This window comes from Mustela lutreola, chromosome 1 (genome assembly GCF_030435805.1).
Source record: "Mustela lutreola isolate mMusLut2 chromosome 1, mMusLut2.pri, whole genome shotgun sequence".
Classification (NCBI taxonomy): domain Eukaryota; kingdom Metazoa; phylum Chordata; class Mammalia; order Carnivora; family Mustelidae; genus Mustela; species Mustela lutreola.
The window spans coordinates 160394154-160418395 of NC_081290.1; positions in this window are offsets into that span (position 1 = coordinate 160394154).

Consider the following 24242-nt stretch of genomic DNA (forward strand, 5'->3'; position numbering starts at 1 on the left):
ACAAAATCAGAACATTAAGAAGTCTGCTCCACTGAGGGACATTGCTCCAGAAGGTGAGTGGGGTGGAGCCCTCACAGGGACAGTGTGGGTTCAGGACCCATGGGGTCACAGAAAGACCGGGGGTGTCTGGGTGTGGCAGAGCTCCCAGATATTAGAGCAGGGAAGACAGCTACAGAGATGGAGTCAAGGAGTGAGCTCTCAGATCGAGGTTACCTTAAGCCATGATACAAGGCACAGTTGGGCCAATGCTCTTCGTGCAGGGACCCCACAAGCAACAGATCCAGAGAGAATCCCTCCTTATCCCTCTGGGAGGAGCAGTGTGGGAGTGCACGGCAGGAATCTGCTCGGTTTGGAGACACCAAATGGGGCTGTGTACCAGAGATAGAATTGTTCGGTCACAGACCGGGTGAGCAGAGTGAGGCTGGAGACCAGGGAGACAGGAAGGACTGACTGTTTTTCTCTGGGGGCACACTGAGGAGTGGGGCCTTAAGCTCTCAACTACTCCAGGCCAGAGATGGAGAGGCCACCATTTTCACTCCTGTCCTCCAACGCTCTGTGGAAAGCATTCAGGGAACAAAAACTCCTGAGAGTGAACCCAAGAAGATTACTTAGCCTGGCCCCCAGCAAGGGCAGTGCAATTCCACCTTGGGCAAAGACATTTGAGAATCACTGCAACAGGCCCCTCCACCAGAAGATCAGCAAGAACATCCATCCAAGATCAAGTTCACCAATCAATGAGAACTGTGAAGTCCAGAGCTAGGGGAAAGCAACACATAGAATTCATGGCATTTTCCCCATGATCCTTGAATTTTTTAAAAAAAATTTAACTTTCCCCTTTTAAACTATTTTATCTTAATAATACATTTTTTAATCTTTTAAATTTTCATTGTTTAGTCATATTTTATCCCTTCAGTGTATTTAACCTTATTGTTTGTATACACATAGGGTTTTTCTTTTTCCTTTAAAATTTTGGGGTGCAATTTCTCCTAATAGATCAAAATATACCGTAAATCTAGCACATGGTTTTGTTCTAGTCTCCAGCTTGATCACATTCTTTCCTCTTTTGCTTTCTATTTCTTTTTTCAATCAACTTATCATTTACTTTTTTAGAATCTTTTTTTAATTCTCACTTTACAGTCATATCATCCCTTCATCATGTTTACCCTTATTTTTGTGTATATATATAAGTTTTTCTTTCCTTAAAATTTTGGGACGTAGTTTCTTCTAAGAGACCAAAATACACCCAAAATCAAGTGGGCGTCTCTATTCTATTCACCAGTATAATATATATGTATATATTTATTTTTTATTGTTTTATTTTTATTTTTCCTCCTTTCTTCTCCCCCTGGTTTTGGGTCTCTACTGATTTGGTTAGTGTATATTTTTCTGGGCTTTTTGCCACCCTTTTAGTGTTTTTGTTCTCTTGTTCAAATATTCTTATCTGGATAAAATGATAAAGCAGAAAAGCTCACCACAAAAAAACAAAAAACAAAAGGCTGTACCAGTGGCTAGGTACCTAATCAATACAGACAATGGTAATGTGTCAGAACTGGAGTTCAAAATGAGGATTATCAAGGTGCTATCTGGGCTTCAAAAAAGCATGAGTTACTAGAAAAACCCTTCTCACAGAAATAAAATCACTTTCAGGAAAAAAAAAGAAATAAAATCTAACCAAGTTGAAATCCAAAAAGCTATTAATGACGTGCAGTTACAAAATAGAGGCTCTTACTGCTAGGATAAATGAGACAGAAGAGAGAATTATGGTATAGAAGATCAAATGACAGATAATTAAGAGGCTCAGTGAGAGAGACAAATAACTACACCACGAGGGGAGAATTCAAGAGAGGAGTGATACCATAAGACAAAACAATATTAGAATAATTGGATCCCAGAAGAAGGAGGGGGGGAGAAGGTATTTTGGAGCAAATTATAGTAGAGAATTTCCCTAATATGGCAAAGGGAACAAGTATCAAAATCTAGGAGGTGCAGAGGTTCACCATCAAAATCAATAAAAACAAGTCCATACCCAGTCATCTAATAGTAAAACGTACATGTCTTAGTGACAACGAGAAAATCCTGAAAGCAGCTCAGCACAAGAGGTTTGTAACCTACAATGATAGAAATATTATATTGGCAACAGACTTATCCACAGAGATCTGGCAGGCCAGAATGGACTGGCATTATATATTCAAAACACTAAAAAAAAAAAAAAATGCAGCCAAGAATACTATATCCAGCTAGGCTGTCATTGAAAATAGAAGGAGAGAGAGGAGGAGTCAAGATGGCGGAGAAGTAGCAAGCTGAGACTGCTTCAGCTAGCCGGAGATCAGCTAGATAGCTTATCTAAAGATTGCAAACACCTGAAAATCCATCGGCAGATCGAAGAGAAGAAGAACAGCAATTCTGGAAACAGAAAAACAACCACTTTCTGAAAGGTAGGACCGGCGGAGAAGTGAATCCAAAGCGACGGGAAGATAGACCCCGGGGGGAGGGGCCGGCTCCCGGCAAGCGGCGGAGCAACCGCGCACAAAATCAGGACGTTTAAAAGTCTGTTCCGCTGAGGGACATCGCTCCAGAGGCTAAACCGGGGCGAAGCCCACGCGGGGTCAGCGTGGCCTCAGGTCCCGCAGGGTCACAGAAGGATTGGGGGTGTCTGAGTGTCGCAGAGCTTGCGGGTATTGGAACGGGAAAGCCGGCTACAGAGACAGAGCTGACAGTAAGCTCGCAGCTCCGTGTTACCTTGAACCGATCGCAGGCTCGGTGAGCTCGGAGCGCGGCCGGAGGTCAGGCAGACGGGAGTAACTGGGCGCTGTTCTCTGAGGGCGCACTGAGGAGTGGGGCCCTGGGCTCTTGGCTCCTCCGGGCCGGAGACCAGGAGGCCGCCATCTGTATTCCCGTCCTCTGGAACTCTACGGAAAGCGCTCAGGGAACAAAAGCTCCTGAAAGCAAACCCGAGCGGATTACTCACCCCGGCCCCCGGTAAGGGCGGTGTAATTCCGCCTGGGGCAAAGACACTTGAGAATCACTACAACAGGCCCCTCCCCCAGAAGATCAACAAGAAATCCAGCCGAGACCAAGTTCACCTACCAAGGAGTGCGGTTTCAATACCAAGGAGAGCAGCAGAATTCCAGAGGAGGAGAAAGCCAAGCACGGAACTCATGGCTTTTTTCCTGTGATTTTTTTTAGTCTTGCAGTTAATTTAATTTTTTCTTTTTCATTTTTTTTTTTCTCGCCTTTGGGTAAAATTTTTTTTTAACTGTTACCTTTTTCTTTTTTAACGATTTTTTACTAGTTTATCTAATATATATATATATATTTTTTTACATTTTTCTTAGGTGTTTTCTTTTTTTAAAAATTCTTTTCGTTTCTTTTTTTTTTTTTCTTTTTCTTTTCTTTTTGTTTTTTTTTCTTTCTTCCTTTTTGAACCTCTTTTTATCCCCTTTCTCCCCACTCACGATTTTGGATCTCTTCTAATTTGGTTAAAGCATATTTTCCTGGGGTTGTTGCCACCCTTTTAGCATTTTACTTGCCCCTTCATTTACTCTTATCTGGACAAAATGACAAGACGTAAAAATTCAACACAAAAAAAAGAACAAGAGGCAGTACCGAAGGCTAGGGACCTAATCAATACAGACATCGGTAATATGTCAGATCTAGAGTTCAGAATGACAATTCTCAAGGTTCTAGCCGGGCTCGAAAAAGGCATGGAAGATATTAGAGAAACCCTCTCGAGAGATATAAAAGCCCTTTCTGGAGAAATAAAAGAACTAAAATCTAACCAAGGTGAAATCAAAAAAGCTATTAATGAGGTGCAATCAAAAATGGAGGCTCTAACTGCTAGGATAAATGAGGCAGAAGAAAGAATTAGTGATATAGAAGACCAAATGACAGAGAATAAAGAAGCTGAGCAAAAGAGGGACAAACAGCTACTGGACCACGAGGGGAGAATTCGAGAGATAAGTGACACCATAAGACGAAACAACATTAGAATAATTGGGATTCCAGAAGAAGAAGAAAGAGAGAGGGGAGCAGAAGGTATACTGGAGAGAATTATTGGGGAGAATTTCCCCAATATGGCAAAGGGAACGAGCATCAAAATTCAGGAGGTTCAGAGAATGCCCCTCAAAATCAATAAGAATAGGCCCACACCCCGTCACCTAATAGTAAAATTTACAAGTCTCAATGACAAAGAGAAAATCCTGAAAGCAGCCCGGGAAAAGAAGTCTGTAACATACAATGGTAAAAATATTAGATTGGCAGCTGACTTATCCACAGAGACCTGGCAGGCCAGAAAGAGCTGGCATGATATTTTCAGAGCACTAAACGAGAAAAACATGCAGCCAAGAATACTATATCCAGCTAGGCTATCATTGAAAATTGAAGGAGAGATTAAAAGCTTCCAGGACAAACAACAACTGAAAGAATTTGCAAATACCAAACCAGCTCTACAGGAAATATTGAAAGGGGTCCTCTAAGCAAAGAGAGAGCCTACAAGTGGTAGATCAGAAAGGAACAGAGACCATCTACAGTAACAGTCACCTTACAGGCAATACAATGGCACTAAATTCATATCTCTCAATAGTTACCCTGAATGTGAATGGGCTAAATGCCCCTGTCAAAAGACACAGGGTATCAGAATGGATTAAAAAACAAAACCCATCTATATGTTGCCTCCAAGAAACACATTTTAAGCCTGAAGACACCTCCAGATTTAAAGTGAGGGGGTGGAAAAGAATTTACCATGCTAATGGACATCAGAAGAAAGCAGGAGTGGCAATCCTTATATCAGATCAATTAGATTTTAAGCCAAAGACTATAATAAGAGATGAGGAAGGACACTATATCATACTCAAATGGTCTGTCCAACAAGAAAATTTAACAATTTTAAATATCTATGCCCCCAATGTGGGAGCAGCCAACTATATAAACCAATTAATAACAAAATCAAAGAAACACATCAACAATAATACAATAATAGTAGGGGACTTTAACACTCCCCTCACTGAAATGGACAGGTCATCCAAGCAAAAGATCAGCAAGGAAATAAAGGCCTTAAATGACACACTGGACCAGATGGACATCACAGATATATTCAGAATATTTCATCCCAAAGCAACAGAATACACATTCTTCTCTAGTGCACATGGAACATTCTCCAGAATAGATCACATCCTCGGTCCTAAATCAGGACTCAACCAGTATCAAAAGATTGGGATCATTCCCTGCATATTTTCAGACCACAATGCTCTAAAGCAAGAACTCAACCACAAAAGGAAGTTTGGAAAGAACCCAAATACATGGAGACTAAACAGTATCCTTCTAAAGAATGAATGGGTCAACCGGGAAATTAAAGAAGAATTGAAAAAAATCATGGAAACAAATGATAATGAAAATACAACGGTTCAAAATCTGTGGGACACAACAAAGGCAGTCCTGAGAGGAAAATATATAGCGGTACAAGCCTTTCTCAAGAAACAAGAAAGGTCTCAGGTACACAACCTAACCCTACACCTAAAGGAGCTGGAGAAAGAACAAGAAAGAAACCCTAAGCCCAGCAGGAGAAGAGAAATCATAAAGATCAGAGCAGAAATCAATGAAATAGAAACCAAAAAAACAATAGAACAAATCAACGAAAGTAGGAGCTGGTTCTTTGAAAGAATTAATAAAATTGATAAACCCCTGGCCCGACTTATCAAAAAGAAAAGAGAAAGGACCCAAATAAATAAAATCATGAATGAAAGAGGAGAGATCACAACTAACACCAAAGAAATACAAACTATTATAAGAACATACTATGAGCAACTCTACGGCAATAAATTTGACAATCTGGAAGAAATGGTTGCATTCCTAGAAACATATAAACTACCACAACTGAACCAGGAAGAAATAGAAAGCCTGAACAGACCCATAACCAGTAAGGAGATTGAAACAGTCATTAAAAATCTCCAAACAAACAAAAGCCCAGGGCCAGACGGCTTCCCAGGGAAATTCTACCAAACATTTAAAGAAGAACTAATTCCTATTCTCCTGAAACTGTTCCAAAAAATAGAAATGGAAGGAAAACTTCCAAACTCATTTTATGAGGCCAGCATCACCTTGATCCCAAAACCAGACAAGGATCCCACCAAAAAAGAGAGCTATAGACCGATATCCTTGATGAACACAGATGCGAAAATACTCAACAAAATACTAGCCAATAGGATTCAACAGTACATTAAAAAGATTATTCACCACGACCAAGTGGGATTTATTCCAGGGCTGCAAGGTTGGTTCAACATCCGCAAATCAGTCAATGTGATACAACACATCAATAAAAGAAAGAACAAGAACCATATGATACTCTCAATAGATGCTGAAAAAGCATTTGACAAAGTACAACATCCCTTCCTGATCAAAACTCTTCAAAGTGTAGGGATAGAGGGCACATACCTCAATATCATCAAAGCCATCTATGAAAAACCCACCGCAAATATCATTCTCAATGGAGAAAAACTGAAAGCTTTTCCGCTAAGGTCAGGAACACGGCAGGGATGTCCATTATCACCACTGCTATTCAACATCGTACTAGAGGTCCTAGCCTCAGCAATCAGACAACAAAAGGAAATTAAAGGCATCCAAATCAGCAAAGAAGAAGTCAAATTATCACTTCTCACAGATGATATGATACTATATGTGGAAAACCCAAAAGAGTCCACTCCAAAACTGCTAGAACTTATACAGGAATTCAGTAAAGTGTCAGGATATAAAATCAATGCACAGAAATCAGTTGCATTTCTCTACACCAACAGCAAGACAGAAGAAAGAGAAATTAAGGAGTCAATCCCATTTACAATTGCATCCAAAACCATAAGATACCTAGGAATAAACCTAACCAAAGAGGCACAGAATCTATACTCAGAAAACTATAAAGTACTCATGAAAGAAATTGAGGAAGACACAAAGAAATGGAAAAATGTTCCATGCTCCTGGATTGGAAGAATAAATATTGTGAAAATGTCTATGCTACCTAAAGCAATCTACACATTTAATGCAATTCCTATCAAAGTACCATCCATCTTTTTCAAAGAAATGGAGCAAATAATTCTAAAATTTATATGGAACCAGAAAAGACCTCGAATAGCCAAAGGGATATTGAAAAAGAAAGCCAACGTTGGTGGCATCACAATTCCGGACTTCAAGCTCTATTACAAAGCTGTCATCATCAAGACAGCATGGTACTGGCACAAAAACAGACATATAGATCAATGGAACAGAATAGAGAGCCCAGAAATAGACCCTCAAATCTATGGTCATCTAATCTTCGACAAAGCAGGAAAGAATGTCCAATGGAAAAAAGACAGCCTTTTCAATAAATGGTGCTGGGAAAATTGGACAGCCACATGCAGAAAAATGAAATTGGACCATTTCCTTACACCACACAGAAAAATAGACTCAAAATGGATGAAGGACCTCAATGTGCGAAAGGAATCCATCAAAATCCTTGAGGAGAACACGGGCAGCAACCTCTTCGACCTCTGCCGCAGCAACATCTTCCTAGGAACAACGCAAAAGGCAAGGGAAGCAAGGGAAAAAATGAACTACTGGGATTTCATCAAGATCAAAAGCTTTTGCACAGCAAAGGAAACAGTTAACAAAATCAAAAGACAACTGACAGAATGGGAGAAGATATTTGCAAACGACATATCAGATAAAGGACTAGTGTCCAGAATCTATAAAGAACTTAGCAAACTCAACACCCAAAGAACAAATAATCCAATCAAGAAATGGGCAGAAGACATGAACAGACATTTCTGCAAAGAAGACATCCAGATGGCCAACAGACACATGAAAAAGTGCTCCATATCACTCGGCATCAGGGAAATACAAATCAAAACCACAATGAGATATCACCTCACACCAGTCAGAATGGCTAAAATCAACAAGTCAGGAAATGACAGATGCTGGCGAGGATGCGGAGAAAGGGGAACCCTCCTACACTGTTGGTGGGAATGCAAGCTGGTGCAGCCACTCTGGAAAACAGCATGGAGGTTCCTCAAAATGTTGAAAATAGAACTGCCCTATGACCCAGCAATTGCACTATTGGGTATTTACCCTAAAGATACAAATGTAGTGATCCAAAGGGACACATGCACCCGAATGTTTATAGCAGCAATGTCCACAATAGCCAAACTATGGAAAGAACCTAGATGTCCATCAACAGATGAATGGATCAAGAAGATGTGGTATATATACACAATGGAATACTATGCAGCCATCAAAAGAAATGAAATCTTGCCATTTGCAACAACATGGATGGAACTAGAGCGTATCATGCTTAGCGAAATAAGTCAAGCAGAGAAAGACAACTATCATATGATCTCCCTGATATGAGGAAGTGGTGATGCAACATGGAGGCTTAAGTGGGTAGAAGAATAAATGAAACAAGATGGGATTGGGAGGGAGACAAACCATAAGTGACTCTTAATCTCACAAAAGAAACTGAGGGTTGCTGGGGGGAGGGGGTTTGGGAGAAGGGGGTGGGATTATGGACATTGGGGAGGGTATGTGATTTGGTGTGTGCTGTGAAGTGTGTAAACCTGGTGATTCACAGACCTGTACCCCTGGGGATAAAAATATATGTTTATAAAAAAATAAAAATTAAAAAAAAAAAAAAGAAAATAGAAGGAGAGATAAAAAGCTTCCAGGACAAACAAAAATTAAAAGAATTTGCAAACACCAAACCAGCCCTACAGGAAATATTGAAAGGGGTCATCTAAGCAAAGAGAGAAAGCCTGAAAGTAGTAACCAGAAAGGAATAGAGACAATATACAGTGACAGTCATCTTACAGGCAATGGTACTAAATTCACATCTTTCAATAGTTACCCTGAATGTAAATGGGCTAAATGCCCCCAATCAAAAGACACAGGGCATCATTATGGATAAAAAAGCCAAAACCCATCGATATGCTGTCTACAAGAAACTCATTTTAGATGCAAAGACACCTCCAGATTTAAAGGGAGGGTGTGAAAAATAATTTTCCATGCTAATGGACACCAAAAGAAAGTTGGGGTGGCAATCCTTTTATCACATAAATTAGATTTTAAGCCAAAGACCATAATAAGAGATGAGGAAGGACAATATATCTTACTTAAGAGTTCTGTCCAACAAGAAGATCTAACAATTTTAATTATCTATCCCCCTAACATGTGAGCAGCCAACTATATAAACCAATTAATAATAACATCAAAGAAACACATTGACAATAATACAATAATAGTAGAGGACTTTAACACACCACTCCCTGAAATGAACAGATTATCTAAGCAAAAGATCAACAAGGAAATAAAGACTTTAAGTGACACACTGAACCAGAGGGACATCACAGATAAATTCAGAACATTCCATCCCAAAACAACAGAATACACATTCTTCTCTAATACACATGGAACATTCTCCAGAAAAGATCACATCCTGGGTCAAAAATCAGGTCACAACCAGTACCAAAAGATTGGGATCATTTCCTGCATATTTTCAGACTACAATGCTCTGAAGCTACAACTCAACCAGAAGAGGAAAGCTGGACAGAACTCAAATACATGGAGGCTAAAGAGCATCCTATACAAATGAATAGGTCAACCAGGAAATTAAGGAAGAATTGAAAAGATTCATGAAAACAAATGAAAATAAAAACACAACTGTTCAAAATCTTTGGGACACAGCAAAGGTGGTCCTGAGAGGAAAGTATACAGTGATACAAGAAATAAGAAAGGTTTCAAGTACATAACCTAACCCTACATCTAAAGGAGCTGGATAAATAACAGCAAAGAAAGCCTAAACCCAGCAGGAGAAGAGAATCATAAAGATCAGAGCAGAAATCAATGAAATAGAAATAAAAAGAATAGTAGAACAGATTAAGGATACTAGGAGCTTGTTCTTTGAAATAATTAATAATATTGATAAAATCCTGTCCAGACTTACCAAAAAGAAAAGAGAAAGGATCCAAATTAATAAAATCATGAATGAAAGAAGAGAGATCACAATGAACACCAAAAAAATCCAAGCAATTATAAGAACATTATGAGCAGCTATGCGCCAGCAAATTTGACAGTCTGGAAGAAAGGGATGCATTTCTAGAGACATAAAAACTACCACAACTGAACCAGGAAGAAATCAAAAACCTGAACAGACCCATAACCACTAAGGAGATTGAAGCAGTCATCAAAAATCTCCCAACAAACAAGAGCCCAGGGCCAGATGCCTTCCCATGGGTATCCTACCAAACATTTAAAGAAGAATTAATACCTATTCTCCTGAAACTGTTCCAAAAAATAGAAATGGAAAAAAAAATTCCAAACTCATTTTATGAGGCCAGCATTACCTTCATCCCAAAACCAGACGAAGACCCCACCAAAAAGGACAATTAGAGACAAATATCCTTGATGAACACGGATGTGAAAATTCTCACGAAAATACTATCCAACAGGATCCAACAGTGCATTAAAAGGATTATTCACCACGACCAAGTGGGATTATTTTCTGGGCTGCAAGGTTGGTTCAACATCTGCAAATCAATCAGTGTGATACAATACATTAATAAAAGAAAGAATGAGAACCATATGATACTCCCAATCAATGCTGAAAAAAGCATTTGACAAAGCACAGCATGCTTTCATGATCAAATCTCTTCAAAGTGTAGGGATAGAGGGTACATACCACAATATCATCAAAGCCATCTAAGAAAAACCTGCAACAGATATCATTCTCAATGGGGAAAAACTGAGAGCTTTTTACCTAAGGTCAGGAACATGGCAGGGATGTCCACCATCACCTCTACTATTCAACATAGTATTAGAAGTCTTAACCTTGGCAATCAGACAACAAAAAGAAATAAAAGGCATCCAAATCAGCAAAGAAGTCAAACTCTCACTCTGTGCAGATGATAGGATACTTTATGTGGAAAATGCAAAAGACTGCACTCCAAAACTACTAGAACTCATACAGGAATTCAGTAAAGTGTCAGGATATAAAACCAGTGCACAGAAGTCAGTTGCATTTCTATACACCAACAGCAAGACAGACGAAAGAGAAATTAAAGAGTTGATCCCATTTACAGTTGCTCCCCAAACCAGAAGATACCTAGGAATAAATCCAACCAAAGAGGTAGAGAATCTGGACTCAGAAAACTACAAAGTACTCATGAAAGAAACTGAGGAAGACACAAAGAAATGGAAAACATTCCATGCTGATGGATTGGAAGAACAAATATTATGAAAATGTCTATGCTACCTAAGGTAATCTATACATTTAATGTAATTCCTATGAAAATACCATCCTTTTTTTTTTTTCAAAGAAATGGAACAAATAATCCTAAAATTTATATGGCATGGAGAAGACCCCAAATAGCCAGAGGAATGTTGCAAATGAAAGCCAAAGTTGGTGACATCACAATTCCAGACTTCAAAACTTTATTGCAAAGCTGTAATTATCAAGACAGTATGGTACTGGCACAAAAACAGATACATAGATCAATGGAACAGAATAGAGAGCCCACATATAGACCCTCAACTCTATGGTCAACTAATGTTTGACAAAGCAGGAAAGAATGTCCAGTGGAAAAAAGACAGTCTCTTCAACAACGGTGTTGGGAAAATTAGACAGCCACATGCAGAAGAATGAAGCTGGACCATGTCTTAACACCACACACACAAATGGACTCAAAATGGATAAAGAACTCAATGTGAGCCAGGAACCCATCAAAATCCTTGAGGAGAACACAGGCAGCAACCTCTTCGACCTCAGCCACAACAACTTCTTCCTAGAAACATCACCAAAGGCAAGGGAAGCAAGGGCAAAAATGAACTATTGGGACTTCATCAAGATCAAAAGCTTTTGCACAGCAAAGGTAATAGTCAACAAAACCAAAAGACAGCTGACAGAATGGGAGAAGATATTCGCAAATGACAAAGCAGATAAAAGGCTAGTATCCAAAATCTACAAAGAACTTACCAAACTCAACACCCAAATAACAAAGAATCCAATGAAGAAATGGGCAGAAGACATGAACACACATTTCTGCAAAGCAGACATTCAGATGGCTAACAGACACATGAAAAGGTGCTCCACATCAACTGGCATCAGAGAAATCCAAATCAAAACCACAATGAGATATCACCTCACACCAGTCAGACTGGCTAAAATAGACAAGTCAGGAAACAACAGATGTTGGCGAGAATGTGGAGGAAGGGGAACCCTCCTACACTGTTGGTGGGAATGCAAGCTGGTACAGCCACACTGGAAAATATGGAGGTTCCTCAAAAAGCTGAAAATAGAGCTACCCTGTAACCCAGCAATTACACGACTGGGTGTTTACCCTAAAGATACAAATGTAGTGATCCAAAGGGACACATGCACCCAGATGTTTATAGCAGCAATGTCCACAATAGCCAAACTATGGAAAGAACCCAGATGTCTATCAACAGATGAATGGATAATGAAGAGGTGGTATATATATACAATGGAATACCAGGTAGCCCTCAAAAGAAATGAAGTCTTGCCATTTGCAATTATATGGATTGAACTAGAGGGTATTATGCTGAGGGAAATAAGTCAATCGGAGAGACAATTAACATATGATCTTTCTGATATAAGGAATTTGAGAGGCAGAGTTGGGGGTAGGGGGTAAGGAAGGAAAAATGAAACAACATGGGATTGGGAAGGAGACAAACCACAAGAGACTCTTAATCTTACAAAACAAACTGAGGGTTGCTGGAGGGTGGAGTGTAGGCATAGTGTGGTTGGGTTATGGACATTGGGGAGGGTATGTGCTATGATGAGTACTGTGAAATGTGTAAGCCTGATGATTCATAACTTGTACCCCTGTGGCAAATAATACATTATATGTTACTAAAATAATTTTAAAAATAAAATACAAATAAAAAAGAATGCTGGAGTAATGATTCTCATATCAGATCAATTAGGTTTTTAAACTAAAGATTGTAGTCAGAAATAAAGAATGACACTACATCATTCTTAAAGGTCTTTCCACCAAGATCTGACAATTGTAAATATTTATGCCCCCAATATGGGTGCAGCCAACTACATAAGACAACTGTTAATCAAAATAAAGAGTCATATTGATATGAATACATTAATTGTAGGGAGTCTTAACATGCCACTCTTAGTAATCGGTCATCCAAACAGAAAATCAATAAACAAGAGCATTGAATGACACATTGGATGAGATATACCTCATAGATATATACAGAGCATTCCACCCTAAAACAGCAGAATACTCATTCTTCTGGAGCACACGTGGAACTTTCTCCAGAATAGACCATATACTGGGTCACAAAGCAGGACTCAACTGATACCAAAAGATTATTCCCTGCATTTTCTCAGACCACAATGCTTTGAAACGAGAAGTCAATCACAAGAAAAAGTTTGTGAGGAATTAAAACACTTGGAAGCTAAACATTACCCTCCTTAAGAATGTTTGGATCAATCAGGAAATCAAAGAACTTAAGCAATTCATGGAAACCAATGAGAATGAAGACACTTTGGTCCAAAACCTATGGGATACTGCAAAGGTGGTCCTAAGGGGGAAATACATAGCCATCCAAGCCCCCCTCAAAAAAATTGGAAAATCCAGCATACATCAACTCTCCTTACACCTTAAAGAAAAGGAAAATCAACAACAAAGTAAGCCAACTGCACACACAAGAAGGGAAATAATCAAGATTAGAGCAGAGATCAATGAGATAGAAACTAGAGATAGAACAAATCAATGAAACTAGAAGCTGGTTCTGATTAAAAATATAGCTTCCCTATGACCCTGCAATTGCACTACTGGGTATTCACCCCAAAGATACTGATGTAGTGAAAAGAAGGGCCATCTGTACCCCAATGTTCATAGAAACCATGGCCATGGTCGCCAAACTGGGGAAAGAACCAAGATGCCCTTCAACAGATGAATGGATAATGAAGATGTGGTCCATATATGCTAAGGAGTATTATGCCTCCATTAGAAAAGATGGACACCCTACTTTTGTATCAATATGAATGGAACTGGAAGAGTTTATGCTGAGTGAAATGGGTCAAGCAGAGAGAGTCAATTATCATATGGTTTCACTTATTTGTGGAGCATAAGAAATAATATGGGGGACATGGGGAGATGGAGAGGAGAATGGAGTTGGGGGAAATTGGAGTGGGAGAAGAACCACAAGAGACTATGGACACTGAAAAACAACCAGAAGGTTTTGAAGGGGTGGGGGGTGGGATTTTGGGGGAACTAGATGGTGGGTATTGGGGAGGGCACCTATTGCATGGAGCACTGGGTGTGTTGCATAAACAATGAAGTCGGTACACTGAAAAGAAATTTTTAAAAAATAAAAAAAAATTTTTAAAAAGTCAATAAGATTGATAAGCCATCGGCCAAACTAATCCTAAAGAAAAGAGAGAGGACACAAATTAACAAAGTTAGGAATGAAAAAGGAGATCGTGACTAACACCAAGGAAATAGAAACAATCATGAGAAATTATTGTCAACAGTTATAAGCCAATAAGTTAAGCAACCTAGATGAAACGAATGCATTCCTGGAAACTTCAGAACTGAATCAGGAAGAAATTGACATCATCTATAGACCAATATCTAGCAATGAGATTGAAGCAATGATCAAAAACCTCCCAAAAAGCAAGAGCCCAGGACCTGACAGATTCCCTAGGGAATTCTACCAAATATTCAAAGAAGAAATAATACCTATTCTCCTGAAGCTGTTTCAAAAAATAAAAACAGAAGGAAAACCCCAAACTCTTTCTATGAAGCCAGCATTAGCCTGATCCCCAAACAGGCAAAGACCCCACTAAGAAGGAGAATTTCAGACCAATATCCCTGATGAATATGGATGCCAAGATTCTCAACAAGATCCTAGCTAATAGGATCCTACAGTACATTAAAAAGATTATCCACCATGACCAGGTGGGATTTATCCATGGAATGCAAGGGTGGCTGAACATTAGCAAATCAATCAATGTGATAGAACAAATCAGTAAGAGCAAAGAGAAGAATCACTTGGTCCTCTCAATTGATGCAGAAAAAGCATTTGACAAGATACAGCATCCATTCCTGATTAAAATGCCTCAAAATATAGGGATAGAAAGTACATTCCTCAACTTCATAGAATCTATCTATGAAGAATCCACAGCGAATATAATTCTCAATGGGAAAGAGCTGACAGTCTTCCCTTTGAGATTAGGAACACAAAAAGGATGTCCACTCTCACCACTGTTGTTCAATGTAGTACTAGAAGTCCTAGCAACAGCAATCAGACAACAAAAAGTAATAAAATGTACTCAATTGACAAAGAAGTCAAATTCTCTCTCTTCACAGGTGACATGATACTTTCTATGGAAAACACAAAAGACTGCACCCCCAAACTACTAGAACTCATACAGCAATTCAGTAATGTGGCAGGATACAAAATCAATGTACAGAAATTAGTTGTTTCTTATACACTAACAACAAAAATATAGAAAGGGAAATTAGAGAATCAATTCCGTTTACTATTGCACCAAGAACCATAAGATACCTGGGAATACACCTAACCAAAGAGGTAAAGGATCTGTACTCATGGAACTACAGAACAGTCATAAAAGAAACTGAAGATGACACAAAAAGATAGAAAAGCATTCAATGCTCATGGATTGGAAGAATAAACATTGTTAAAATGTCTATACTTCCTAGAGCGATCTATACTTTTAATGCCATCCCAATCAAAATTCCACTGGCATTTTTCATAGAGCTTGAATAAACAATCCTAAAACTTGTATGGAACCAGAAAAGACCCCACACAGCCAGGGAAATGTTGAAAAAGAAAACCAAAGCCAGGGCATCACGATGCCTGACTTCAAGCTGTATCACAAAGCTGTAACAGCATGGTATTCACACAAAAACAGACACATAGATCAATGGAACAGAATAGAGACCCTAGAAATGGACCCTCAACTCGATGGTCAACTCATCTTTGACAAAACAGGAATGAATATCCAATGGAAAAAAAGACAGTCTCTCCAATTAATGGTGCTGGGAAAATTGAAAAGCCACATGCAGAAGATTGAAACTCAACCATTCTATTACATCAAACACAAATGTAAATTCAAAATGGATGAAAGATCTCAATGTGAGACGGGAATCCATCAACATCCTCAAGGAAAACACAGGCAGTCACCTCTTCGACATCAGCCACAGAAACTTCTTCCTAGACACATCACCAAAGGCAAAGAAAACAAAAGCAAAAATGAACTATGGGGACTTCATCAAGATAAAACCCTTCTGCACATCAAAGGAAACAGTCAACAAAACAAAGTGGCAACCCATGGAATTCGAGAAGATATTCAGAAATGACATGTCATATAAAGGGCTGGTATCCAAGATCTATAAAGAATTTCTCAAACCCAACACCCATAAAACAAATAATTTAATCAAGAAATAGGCAGAAGACACAAACAGACGTTTCTCAAAGACATGCAAACAGCTAACAGACACATGGCAAAATGTTCAACATCACTTGCCATCGGGGAATTACAAATAAAAACCATGATGAGATACCACCTTACACCAGTTAAAATGGTCAAAATTAACAAGTCAGGAAATGACAGATGTTGCAAGGATGTGGAAAAAGGGGAACACTCCTACACTGTTAGTGGGAAGGCAAGCAAGTACAGCCACTCTGAAAAACAGTATGGAGGTTCCTGAAGATGTTAAAAATTGAACTACCCTACCACCCAGCAATTTCATTATTATTTACCCCAAAGATACAGACAGAGTGAAAGGAAGGGGCACCTGCACTCCAATGTTCATTGAAACAATGGCCACAATAACCAAACCGTGGAAGGAGCTGAGATGACTTTCAACATGTGAATGGATAAGGAAGATAGTTTCATAAATACAATGGAATGTTCCTTCACCATCAGAAAAGATGAATACCTACCATTTGCATTGACATGGATGGAACTGGAGGGGATTATGCTGAATGAAATAAGTCAGGCAGAGAAGGACAATTACCATATGGTTTCACTCATATGTGGAGTGTAAGGAATAGTGTGGAGGACCAGGGGGGAAGGGAGGAAAACTAAATGGGAAGATAACAGAGAGGGAGACAAACCATGAGAGACTCAGGACTCTGGCAACCACAGTTTGGCGACCGTGGCCATTGCTGCTATAAACCTTGGAGTATAGATGGCCCTTCGTTTCACTACATCAGTATCTTTGGGGTAAATACCTAGTAGTGCAATAGGAGGATCATAGGGAGGCTCTATTTTTAATTTCTTAAGGAATCTCCACACTGTTTTCCAAGGTGGCTGCACCAACTTGCATTCCCACCAACAGTGTAAGAGGGTTCCCCTTTCTCCATATCCTCTCCAACACACATTGTTTACTGTCATTAATTTTGGCCATTCTAACTGGTATAAGGTGGTATCCCAATGTGGTTTTGATTTGAATCTCCGTGATAGCTAATGATGATGATTCCATTTTTATGAAGATTTTATTAATTTATTTTATTAATTTATTTTAGAGAGAGAGTGTGGCATGAGAGTGGGGGAGAGGCAGGAGGGAGAAGAATCGTGAGCACATGCTGCACTGAACACAGACCCTACATGGGCCTCGATTCCACCCATGAGATCACATCCTGAACCAAAATCAAGAGTCAGTGTCTTAAGCCACTGAGCCACCATCCATCTCCTTGGGCATTAGTATTGGTGCATTCCCTGCTCTGTCCTTCACCACTGTGTTGAACACTCCTGTAAATACATCTATGAAAAATCATGCCAGAGTTTCCTGGCGTGGGTCTGAGTACAAGCACTGCTCGGTGCTGGGTGCACCTGCAGTCTGGGATGGGTGCTGCTCACTGTTCTCCCAGACAGGGGTGCCCATCACCCTACTCCCCAGGGGACCCCCATGTCCTCAGTCACCTGAGGGCCGCCCGGCCCAGGAATCCACCTTCTCTAGCAGAGGACAGATGGGACTTCTTTCTCTGGCCAGGACTGTGAACCCTGAACTTGGGAAAGGAAAGCGTTCCTGGGACCCCTGGCCCAGCCAGGCAGCCATGACCACTATGTATGTGACAGAGCCAGAGTGGCTGGGCCATGGAGGGAATGAGTGCCTTAAAGCAGCCTTGCCTGGGACATGTGGGAGCAACAGCCCCTGCTTCTTCAGGAGCAGTGATGTGTGCAGAAGGAGAAGGCTGGGTTGGAGCCTTCAAGGCCACACCACAGTCCCTCTCTTGGTCCTAAAATCAGCAGGAAGGGAGCTCTGAGGACAGAGACTCCAGGAGGGTACAGGGAAAGGGGATCCATTGGAGGGCACTGAAGCTGCCAGCCCCACCAGCCGCAGGCCTCTTGCACAGGATCACCTCCAGTGCTTCCTTAGCACATTGTCTGTGTTCATGTGTGAACAGTGATTGACCCACTCAGTGATGGTGCACTTCCAGAGGTAGACTAGAACACTTCCAGGGCCTGCTCATGGGTCAGAGGCCCCCCACCAAGAGAAGCAGTAGATGTCCCTGAGGGGCAGAGGGTCTGTCCAGGGTCACAGCCCTGTGCACAAGCAGGGACCCGGTCTGAACTCAGCTCTGCTTCCTCACGGCGGGGACACCATCTGCATCCAGGCCCCATAGGGGCTGTGGGTGGACTGTGTGGGTTGACTGTATGGACAGGGCATGGTTAGAGGGTGAACATAGAGCATCTGGGGGAGGGATAGAGCATAGAGCACTTGGGAGCTCTGGTGTGAGGAGGAAGTCTGGTAAGCAGACCTCAGGCAGTGGTGATCTCACTTCCCTGACAACAGAGCCCTACAGAACTTGGAATCCAAGTAACCTGGCACCCACATTCCAGAGACAGACCCCTGCCCAGCTCATTTCGTTGGAGAGCCTTGAATGAACAACATGTTCTCATGTTGCATCCCAAAGTCTGGAGGCTGGAAGCAGAGGAAAGCCTGCCCTGCCAACACTTTCCTTTGCTGGGGGTGTCATGTCAGGGCTCCCGAACACCTCTGGCCATTTGGCTGGAAGGACCAAAAGGTGACACAGGGAGGCCCAGAGGCAGCCACCCAGTCCCAGATGCTCTGATCGACCTGTGCAACCCCAGGTCCCCTCCCTGTGTGTGTGTGTAATTGTGTGTGTGGAAAGAGGCCTCATGTAGGGTAGGGAGGCCATGAGCAGGAGCAGGCTGATGAGGGGTCAGATGCCTGGTGGGGGGTTCATGTTCACACCCTAGGTCCAGGCTGATTAGGTGGAATGTAGTGTGCGGCACTGCGCCCTTCTGCCCAGGGTTTATCCCGAGAGCCCTGCAGGGATGGGTCACTGTCCTGGGTGCAGGGCTGTGCATACACAGATCTGTGTCTGATCTGGGACCAGCAGGGAGACTGGGCAGGAGGATGGTGGGGAAGGCCGGGCAGGGCTGGGATGCATCCAGGCCAGATACTGGTCCCTGTCTTTGCAGAAGGCCACAGATTATGAGAGGAGGTTTGTGGACACACACTCCTCCCGACACAGGAGTCCCCAGTCCTGGCAAGGCCTCCAACAAACACCCAGGCCACTGTGCCTGAATGTACTACACGGGACTGCGGTCCTGGACCTGGAGCCCATGGAGGCCGAGCCGAGGGTGAGAAGGCTGGGACTAGATGCCTGTGGGTGTGTAGGGATGGGTCAGTGCTGAGCCCCACAGGGAGGAGTCACCAGAGGCTATTGTGGGGCCAGGATCAATGGATCAATGGCTGGGCTCAGAGCATCCAGGGGGCGGACTGCAGTCGGGGAGACTTCCCAGTGAGTGTTCCCTCCTGGCTGCAGCTTTTCTGGGAGGCCCTAAGCAGTGCTCTGTCTCTGAAAAGGCACAGGGAAAGGCAGGCACAAGGGTGAGTTTTTCTCCTCTCACAGCTGCTCCAGCTGAGGAGCTAGAGCCAACTGCAACTTCTCAGTGGCGTCTGACCTAGGCAGTCAGCCTTCCAGCTGCCTGAGGTGGGATCAAACCACGGGCCAGTGCACTAACCACAAATGGAAGAGGGAGAACCAGTTCTTCATTTCCTAGTTACTTATTTATCATTTACCAGCCCCAGTCCAAACCCCTGTGTCTCTCAATTCTTCACACCTTGATTCCTTCTTTGTCTAAAAGGCAGAAGATCTATCTGTTCCAGTTGCCTCTGCTGGTCTCCATGTTCATGTGAGGCTCCCACCAAAAAAAATCAATACACTTGGCTAGCATTTCACCTGTTCATCTGTCTTTGTCAATTTCCTGACCCAGCCAGGGACCTTAAGAGGAGTTGAAGGAAACTTTCCTCTCTTCAGCTCTGGGTGGGGGGTGATCCAGGGGGAGTCCGGAAAATGCATCCTGTCTTTCTGACCTTGGTTAAAACTGCCCTCTGATGGGTGGCAGCACAGGGCTCTGTACAGCTGAGGGAGTCTGGAAGACGCAGGTGGAACCTGTAGGAAGCTACCTGACCCCCAGCGAGGAGACTTGGCCCCACTGACAAGTCCAGAGTGTGATGATAAATATTGTCATAGAAGCATCCTGAAATCAGACCTTCCCCACACCAGGCTTCATTATGGCTGCTCACTGTAGTTGCTACTGTTGGCTTAGTGACTTTTCTGAACTAACTTGGTCAAGTATGTGTTCTTTGCTGTGTGTGGCCACTGAATCCCATGCTGTTAACTTAGTGGTCAGCCAGTGGCTGGGCAGACAGGTCACCCATGTTTCTGAGCTATGGCTACAGATCAAAGGCCCCCACAACCTCCTCTTTCAGGTTCAAATAGTCTGCTCGAGTGGCTCATGGAACTCAGAGAAACACGTTACTTACCAGATGACCAGTTCATTAAAAGGACAGAAGTCAAAACCAGGCTACTGGAGGCAATGAAGAGGGCAAGGTGTATAGCAGAGGTGTATAGCTCCTCTGCTCTCAGAGTGAAAAAGGCCTTTACCCATCTGCACTCTGACCTTCATCTGTACTTCCTAACTGATGATGTCTTTCCTTCAGGCTCATTTGTTAAGTGAGAGACTGGGTAGACACCAAAATGACCTCTCAAGCAATAAACACTGCCTAACATCAGCAAGACCCCATGTGATGGGCCCAAAGACAATGACTGGCCAGAACTTTACTGACCCCCTGCAGCTCCCCACTGACCTTTGTCCTAGATTTTCCTCATGTAAAAGCCCAGGAGTGTTTTCAGCACCTTGATACCATGCTAGTCCTCTGTGTTAGAGTGTCGGCTACACTGAAATAAATTCCCTTCCTGTGTCACCACCACTCATCTCTGTGCCTTTGGATCCTGGACACTGAATACTGTAATGTAGCGAGTCAAATACCGGTTCTTCTCCTCCCCAGGGTTCATTGCTGCTTCTCCTCTCACTGCAGTTCTGCTGTTGGCTTAGTGACATTTCTGAACTGATTTTGTCAAGTCTGTATCTCTTGCGTGTGGCCACAGAAGTGTCTGGTCTTTGAATGTAGTGGTCAATGATGATAGGGCAAAATTTCCTTAAACATCTGGAAACTGCCCTCCTTCTGAGGAGAAAAAGAAAACAAAACTTCCAGTCTTTACAGATATGGTGGAGGGGTGTGGCTGTATGGGTGTCAGGATATACCATCAGCACCAGCCAGGCCTATTAGCACTCTGCCTTGACCTTCACTTCCTACTTGCCAAGTCAGACAATCACCAGAGGGCAGAGCCTAGGGTCTTCTCAGGTCGGCGCTGAGCAGGCTCCCAGCCCATGCATGCAGTGTCCCAGGGGCTTGGGAATAGGTCAGAGCTTCCAGGCCTTTCTCCCCTAGAACTCCTCACCATTCAGCCTTTCTTCTAGTGGTTCTGCTTGGTTTCTATTTCCCCCAACTCTTATCCATTGCCTTAAGCAGCAGAGACTCACAAATGCCTTTAAATGGTTTAAATCGAATGTCCTCCAGTAGACACCTCGCTACTGGGAGAGTTGGTGAAAGCAACAAGTCACAGAGGCATCCAAGGGTCTGGACATGGTGTTTCCCTCTCCTGAGATGGGAACATCTGTGAGAGGAGCAGGTGGCCAGCTGGTGTGGGGGGTGCAGGCACCTGACTTGGACAGGACAGATGGGGTAGGTAAGGCCCGAGATCCCCCAGGCATGTTCCTGGCATCTGGACTGAACTGGTCTTCAAAGCTGCAGACTTATTGGGGTCATCTTCAGGCTGAGGAGGAAGGTGAGGGGAGCAAAGGAGACTGAGGAGGCTCAGCTTAGACAAGAAGAGCTGAAACATTCCTCTGGGGAAAAGTGTGTCAGGTCCAGGGTCATGGGGACAGAGCTTGAGGCCATTGTGCTATGTGAAATAAGCTAGTCCCTAAAGGACTGATACTGGAGGACCCTATTTGTGAGGGACAGAGAGCACTCCAACTCATAGAGTTGCAAGGAGCTGCTGGGCACTGGGGCAGGGGATTGTTGAATGGGGGATTCAGGTCTTACGGGTAGAGGTTCAGTTTGGGATAATGAAGAAGTGGTGGTGATGGATGGAGGTAACAGGTACAGAATGGCGAATGTACTTATTTCCACTGAACTGTACTCTGAATCATGCTTATCAGTTGTATGTCAATTACATCACAGTAGGAAAGAAGTGAGTCAGGAGGACAGGGTGAGTCAGGAGAACAGAGCCAACGCAGAAGGGCAGGGATCCTGTGTCTTAGTTCTCATTCTCCTGCTCTGACCCTTGTTGGTGACTGAGCTCACAGTAGGCACTCAGTGAATGCTTGCTAAGATGCAGTGCAGGCAGATGAGGGCACTAGTGCAGACCCACCAGTGGGCACTGAGGAATCTCAACAGGATGTGCATCCAGACTGAGTGAGTGCCCACATTTCACAAATGCCAGCACAGAAATAACCATTTAAAACAAAGGCAGGTAAGCATAAGCTGTATTACAAAGCAGTGCCCACCAAGACAGTATGGTACTGGCACAAAAACAGGCACATAGACCCATGTGGCAGAATAGCGAATGCAGAAATGGACCCTCAACTTTATGGCCAATGAATTTTCAACAAAGCAGGAAAGAATGTCTAATGGAAAAAACACAGTCTCTTCAATAAATGGTGCTAGGAACATGGGACAGCCACATGAAGAAGAATGAAACTGGACCATTTCCTTATACGATACACAAAAATAGATTCCAAATGGATGAAAGACCTCAAGGTGAGACAGGAATTCACCCAAATCCTTGTGGAGAACAGAGGCAGCACCTCTTTGACCTCAGACACAGCAACTTCTTGCTAGACACGTCTCCAAAGGAAACAAAAGTAAAAATAAACTGTTGGGATTTCATCAAGATAGAAAGCTTTTGCATAGCAAAGGAAATAGTCAACAAAATGAAAAGACAGCAAACAGAATGAGAGAAGATATTTTCAAATGACATATCAGTTAAAGGGCTAGTATCCAAAATCTAGAAGGAAATTATTCCTCAATACCCACAGAACAATAAACTAATCAAGAAATAGGCCAAAAACAAGAACAGACATTTCTCCAAAGAAGACATCCAGATGGCCAACTGACACATAAAGCAGTGCTCACCATTCCTCAACATTAGGGAAATACAAATCAAAATCATAATGAGATACCACCTTATACCAGTTAAAATGGCTGAAATTAACAAGACAGGAAACAACAAGTGTTGGCAAGGATGTGGAGAAAAGGGAACCTTCCTAAACTGTTGGTGGGAATGAAAGTGGGTACAGTCACTCTGGAAAACAGTGTGGAGGTTCCTCAAGAAGTTGAAAATAGAGCTGCCCTACAACCCAGCAATTGCACTCCTGGGTATTTACCCCAATGATATGATGTAGTGAAAAGAAGGGCAACCTGCACCCTCATGTTCATAGCAGCAATGTCCATAATAGCCAAATTGTGGAAAGAGCCTAGGTGTCCTTCAACAGATGAATGGATAAAGAAGATGTGGTCCATATATACAATGGAGTATTACTCAGCCATCAGAAAGGATGAATACCGACCATTTGCATCAACATGGATGGATCTGGAGGGGATTATGCTGAGTGAAATAAGTCAAGTATAGATAGACAATTATCATATGGTTTCACTCATACATGGAATGTAAGGAATACAGTGCAGGACCACAGGGGAAGGGAGGGAAAACTGAACAGGATGAAATCAGAGAGGGAGACAAACCATGAGAGACTCTGGACTGCAAGAAGAAAACTAAGGGTGACAGATGGGAGGGGCGTGGCAGGATGGGGTAGCTAGGTGACAGATATTAAG